Source organism: Engraulis encrasicolus, chromosome 17 (assembly GCF_034702125.1).
Source record: "Engraulis encrasicolus isolate BLACKSEA-1 chromosome 17, IST_EnEncr_1.0, whole genome shotgun sequence".
NCBI lineage: Eukaryota > Metazoa > Chordata > Actinopteri > Clupeiformes > Engraulidae > Engraulis > Engraulis encrasicolus.
In genome coordinates, this window is record NC_085873.1 from 303074 (window position 1) to 309647 (window position 6574).

The window sequence follows — 6574 nt, forward strand, 5'->3', positions numbered from 1 at the left end:
TAGACAAAATAAAACCTTACCTCGACACTTCTCCTGTGGACCCTACAAAACATTACAAGGCTTGTGTTAATTTGATGAGTAGCCTATAGGCCTATATAGGCCTACACCATACAGCAAAGTCATGGATCTTAAATAAAACAATAGACTAAAAGTGTTTGCTACTTCAATAGAACAAAATGAGGAATACCCCAAAACCAGCTCAAATGTATCAATATTTTCAGCACTAATACCATAGGAATAGCTGCTGAAAGGAACCACTGTACTAGTCAGGACACCAGAAAGATTGGAACATACAGTTGGCTACTTAGAATAAACATGTGCAAGGTATTTTGTTTATCTGTCAAACAACAACAAAAATAGCAATGGGCCTATGTAGGCCTACAATTTGTTGTTGATTGTGCAAAAGAGAAAATAATGAACAAAACAAAAATTATATAGCACACAAAATCACATTGGTCTATGGTTATGCCTGCCTATCTTCTATGGGCTACTGCTATTATTGGAAAACTACTTCATAGCATATTTTAATTAGTAAAAAAAAAAAAGCCACACAAATTCAACATGATCAATGACCGTTGTTTGACTTTCGTCTCCCGAAGAGGTCATGCAACATGACAGATTTTTTCCCCATTTCATCTGGATGAAGTTCTCGGTAAATCCAGCAGGTGTCGCAAAAGCTTTCCTTTCCGAATCAAGATTCGCCTTTAAAAGTAGTATTTCTCCGCAGGTATCAGCAAAAGCGCTCGTCTCAATGTGTATCAGGTTTCGAAATGAATGTGAAATGTAGCATAGAATGTTCAAGTTAAAACTGGAACACAGAGACTTGAACTAGAATATTGGGCGAGGACCCAATGATGTCATAATGAATTGCTTATTTTTAAATACCATGGTTCAGGCTGAAGTGAAATTTTGGCCTACCAAACATTTTGTTTACACACGGGACATTTCATGTAGAACTAGCCGGGAAGCGACTGCTATTGCCACTACAAACGAAACAATGATTTCAGATGGAAAGTTCATTTTTTATTTTTTATTATTTTATTTAAATCTAGGCCTATTTATTTCATTTATTTTCATTTAGACCTAATAGCCTATTCAGACAAAATGTTGCCTTTCTTAGGTTTGACACGACACCTTTTAAAGATTTTTTTAATAATAATAATAATAATAATAATTGTATTTGTATAGCACTGTGTCATACAAGGCATGTAACTCAAAGTGCTTAACAAATGGGAAAAAACATTGTTAGAGATAGATTTAAAAGGAGAGGAGAGATAGATTTAAAAGGAGAGGTATAGAGGAGAGGCAGAAAAAGCAGGAAGGCAGAGGAAGAAGAGATAGACAGAGAATGTAGAGTCATAAGGTCAACGTAGGTTAGGACCAGGATTCTTAGATGTGTAAGGTCCATAGTGGCTGGGCCTATCATAAGTCATAGATAGTCACACAGAGATTGGGCGCTCAGGTGCGGCCCCTGGTGGCATCAGGGGTGAGGAAAAACTCCCTTTCGCTTGAATCATAGTTTGTGAGGGGGAAAAAAAGCTCAGTGAGGTCTGAGAAAAAAGACCCCCTGTAGTCAGGAAGAAACCTCAGGCAGAGACCAGCGGCCACCTAGGGGAGCCCCCTGCCAGGGCTGGATTGCGAGTAGTAAGGGCGCTGCGGCGGCTGGGACACTATGACGTCTTGGCAGCTAGGAGTTGGCAAGGATGAAGAGGTGGGTCTTCAGCTGCTTCTTAAAGGAGTCGACGGAGGTGGCTGATCGGATCTCGATGGGGAGGGTGTTCCATCTCTTGGGCGCATAGCAGGCAAACGCGGCGTCGCCGATCTTCTTCTGCGGGGGGGTGGGGGTCCTTAGCAGCTTGGCATCAGTGGACCTGAGAGCTCGAGCAGGGGCATAAAAAGAGAGCATGTCTGAGATATAGCTAGGGGCAAGTCCATTTAATGCTTTAAATACTGTGAGCAGAATCTTAAAGTCGATTCTGTATGAGACAGGTAACCAGTGCAGGTCTGCCAAGACAGGAGAGATAGCCCTACAATGAACATTTGTGTTCATTCAGTTTTCAAACAGTTCTTAAACAATTATTAGGCTATTAGATACGCATAATTGTTTATGAACTGTTTGAAATCTTTGTATGAATGTTTTCTTTCTAATAGGTTATATTGTTATCATTATTATTATTATTATTATTATTATTAGGCCTATTATTATTATTATTATTATTATTATTATTATTATTATTATTATTCTTTACCATTATAGGGTAATTATTAGTAGTAGTAGTAGTAGCCTAGTAGTAGTATTGTTGTTGTTATTAATATTAGTTATCATTATTGCTATTATTGCTTGTTTTATAGACCTACATATAGACCTAATAGCCTCTGTATTTTTTTTCTAGTGATTATTATAATGTAGGCTAATTCATTCATTCATGGGCGGGAACGGTGAAATACACATAAGAGGAAAAAATGAAAATGGGTTCACAAATGTATCACTGTTCCTGCCCATGAAAAAATGAATTAGGCCTACATCAAATAATACACTGATTCTTGAGAAAGTGGCTAAAACAGGTTGTAATGTTGACAGAAAAAAACTAAGTGAATTACAAAATTATATGCCATATCCTCGTAGACTAAGGTCTTGGCTTTTCAAAAATGCACAAGGCCAATCTCCCCATTTTGTATTTTTTTCAGAAATCAGGCTTTTCTCCGATCATACCTTGTTTTTTGTCAACACCGTCAGACACAATTAAAAGTAATTAAAATTGTATTGATTTGTTTGCATATGTATCTGGAGTTTTTAAGTGATTAAGTGTATTTTTTTGGTTCACACATATGCCTTTAAATGTTGAAAATTCACTTTTGTTCTATTTTAATACTGTTTCATGTGTTCTAATTTCAAATGATGCACCGTCATACGATGCTTACTTAACGCCTAAATAGAACAAACAATTTTTTGTAATTTCACAAATATTCGTGTAGGCTTAAATTGGCTATTACTTTGATAATTCAACAACTCCTAAGGAAAATGTTGTAAACACATTCATTTAAAATGTCCAAAACTCCTTCTTACGGTGGTGACTTTTGAACTGACGGTGGTGACAGTAATCTGAGAGTGGTGAAAGTGGCCTAATTAGTACCTGCATTTAGCAAAATAAATAGCCCTCTCAAGTCAATGGCATCTTGCATAAACACTTCATTTTTGTGTGTGCACAGTATGTTTGTGCATGTGTTTTTTCTTCATTAGTGTCAGGTACGAGACGGAGGAACCAAGTGCGTTCAAACCCAGAAGGGTATTTATTGAATTAGGGAAAAGGGGAGTGGGAAAGGAGAAGTGTCTCTAGTTCTGGGCTTCTGAGGGGTACCAGGGTTGGAGGGGTCACCGGGGTTACAGGGGTCACCAGGGATCCGGGGTTCCAGGGGTTTCGGGGTTCCAAGTGCCGTGTGTGTGTGTGCTTCCCCAGGAAATGGAGTAGCGAACACGGGAGCTGGAGAGTCCGGGAGTCCTGGGGAAAACACACACACAACAGCAGGTGAAAACAAGGCAGCGGCACAGTTCAGGGCAAATCCAAGTTGAAAGAGTAAAGCAGAAGGCAGGTCAAAATTACCGGGGCAGAAGAGAGATCGGAGTCGAAGGCAAAGGCGGGTCGGGTTTCCAGGGTGGGAGAACAGAGCAGAGTTCAGGCGGGTCCGGGTACAGGAGTCAGAGGTAGCAGGAGCAGACTGGTAACGTGTGAACTTGCAGACGATCTGACAAGGAATGACTGAAACACAGGGCTTTATATGCAGAGTATGGTTACTGGCAAATGCAGTGCAGCTGGAGAGTTAACGAGGCTGAGTGAGAGAGAGCAGAGTGGAGACAGGTGAGGGTGATTAGGCAGAGCAGTGAGCAGAGTGGAGCAGAGTAGGGACAGGTGGAGGTAATCAGAGAGAGTGGAGAGCAAGGTGACAGATGATTGGAACCAATTGAGTGTAGTTACCAGGCTGGCAGAGGGAATCCATGACAGAACCCCCCCCCCAAGGGACGGCCCCAGAAGTCCCAAACAGAACCACCGAGGCGGGGTGGGCGGAGGGGGGAACCGGAGGAGGGCTAGTATTCCTCTGACCGGTCGGAGTCCATCGCCACCTCTTCTGCGGACAACTCCTCCATCTCAATGTCCCCAGCGGAAGAGGCACCATCAGACAAGGTCGGGTCGGGGTCGAGGTCAGAGCCAGGGGCAGGTGCAGGCACAGAGCCGGGGCACGGCGCAAGAGCAGGCACAGATGCAGGGTCAGGAGCGGGCATCGCCAGCGGAACGGCTGGCAGGGCAGGAACACGTCGGACCCTCCCGGGGCGACCCCTCCGAAGGGAGGGCTGGTCAGGGTGGAGGCGATGAAACTCAGCGATCACAGCCGGATCTACTATTCTGCTGGCGGGCACCCACATCCTTTCTTCCGGGCCGTAGCCCTCCCAGTCCACCAGGTACTGGAGACCTCTTCCCCGTCGACGTGATTGGAGGAGGCGTTCAACAGTGTAGACCAGTCCCCCCTCGATCACGCGAGGAGGAGGTGGTGGCTGAGCATCAGGGAGTAGATCACTCTCGTGCACCGGTTTCAGCTTGGACACATGGAAGGTTGGGTGGACCTTCATGGATACGGGGAGCTTGAGGCGGACAGCCGACCTATTGATCACCCTCTCCACAGGAAACGGGCCAACGTACCGGGGTGCCAACTTGCGGGACTCTACTCGGAGCGGAAGATCCTTGGCGGAGAGCCAAACCTTTTGTCCCACCCGGTATGTAGGGGCTGGAATCCTCCGGCGATTGGCCCCAGCTGCATAACTGGCCACTGACCGGAGGAGGGTGGTTCGGGCTTGGGACCAGGTCCTGCGGCAACGTCGTACAAGGGCCAGGGCAGATGGGCAGGATACTTTGGGCTCCTGACTGGCGAACAGTGGCGGCGGTTTGCCGTACACACAATGGAAAGGGGACAAGCCAGTATTCCACCCATAGGAGCTGCTGGGACCACGATCGGGCATTGCGTGAAGTCATGCAGCGGAGGGATTTTCTAGCTCCTGGTTGAATCTCTCGGATTGTCCGTTGGACTGGGGGTGGAAGCCGGAGGTAAGACTGGCTGTGGCTCCGATGAGGAGACAGAACTCCTTCCAGAAAACGGATGCAAATTGGGGACCCCTGTCGGAGACGATGTCTTTGGGCAGACCATGCAGCTTGAAGACTTGTTCTAGCACTACCTGCGCTGTCTCCTTCGCAGAGGGTAGTTTTGGAAGCGGAACAAAATGGGCCATCTTGCTGAATCTGTCAACAATGGTGAGGATCACAGTGTTTCCATCGGACGGGGGCAGACCAGTGACAAAGTCTAACGACAGGTGGGACCAGGGGCGTTTGGGCACAGGCAGAGGTTGGAGAAGTCCTGCAGGGGGGCGACTGGAGTTTTTGTTTTGGCTGCAGGTGCGGCAAGCCCTTACATAGTCCTGGATGTCAGTCCTCATCGTGGGCCACCAGAACCGTTGGGAGAGTTGGCGGAACGTTCGCTCCATTCCAGGATGGCAGGCAAGGTGAGTGTCATGGCCCCACTGGATCACCTGTGATCTGAGTCGGCCTGGGACAAAGAGGCATTCATCGGGGCAAGCACTGGGGCCAGGCTGGTCTTGGATAGCCTCTCTGACTCGTCTCTCTATGTCCCAGGTCAGAGCAGCAATAATACAGGAGCTTGGGAGGACAGGGGCCGGTTCCTCCATGGGAGCTTCATCCTTCTGAAAAACCCGGGAGAGAGCATCGGGTTTAGCATTACGGGAACCTGGACGATATGAGAGGGTGAAGTTGAACCGGGTGAAGAATAGAGACCAGCGGGACAGACGTGGATTCAACCTCTTGGCAGTTCGGATGTACTCCAGGTTCTTGTGGTCGGTCCATACCAGGAACGGAGTACTGGTGCCCTCTAGCCACTGTCGCCACTCCTCCAATGCAAGTTTCACGGCTAGCAATTCCCGGTTGCCAATGTCATAGTTTTGCTCAGCTGGGGTCAGTCTGCGTGAGAAGAACGCGCAAGGGTGCAACTTGCTGTCCACTGCGGCACGTTGGGAGAGAACTGCCCCGACTCCAATGTCTGATGCGTCTACCTCCACCACGAACTGCCGATCGGGGTCAGGCATTTGGAGGATGGGGGCAGAAGTGAAGCGGGCTTTCAAAGTTCTGAATGCCTGGTCGGCCTCTGGTGTCCATTGGTAGTGGACCTTGGTGCTAGTGAGGGCAGTCAAGGGGGAAGCAACTTTACTGTAATTCCGGATAAATCTTCTATAGAAGTTGGCAAAGCCCAGGAATTGCTGCAGTTTCTTGCGGCTCTCAGGCACTGGCCAAGAGGTAACGGCTGAGACCTTGGCAGGGTCCATGCGAATGCTTCCCTCCGCTACAATATACCCCAGAAAGGATACAGACTTGGCGTGAAACTCACATTTTTCTGCTTTGATGAAGAGAGAGTTCTCTAGGAGGCGATGCAGGACCAACTGGACGTGGCGGACGTGTTCAGACATGTCTTTTGAGAATATTAAAATATCATCGAGGTAAACAAATACAAAGATGTT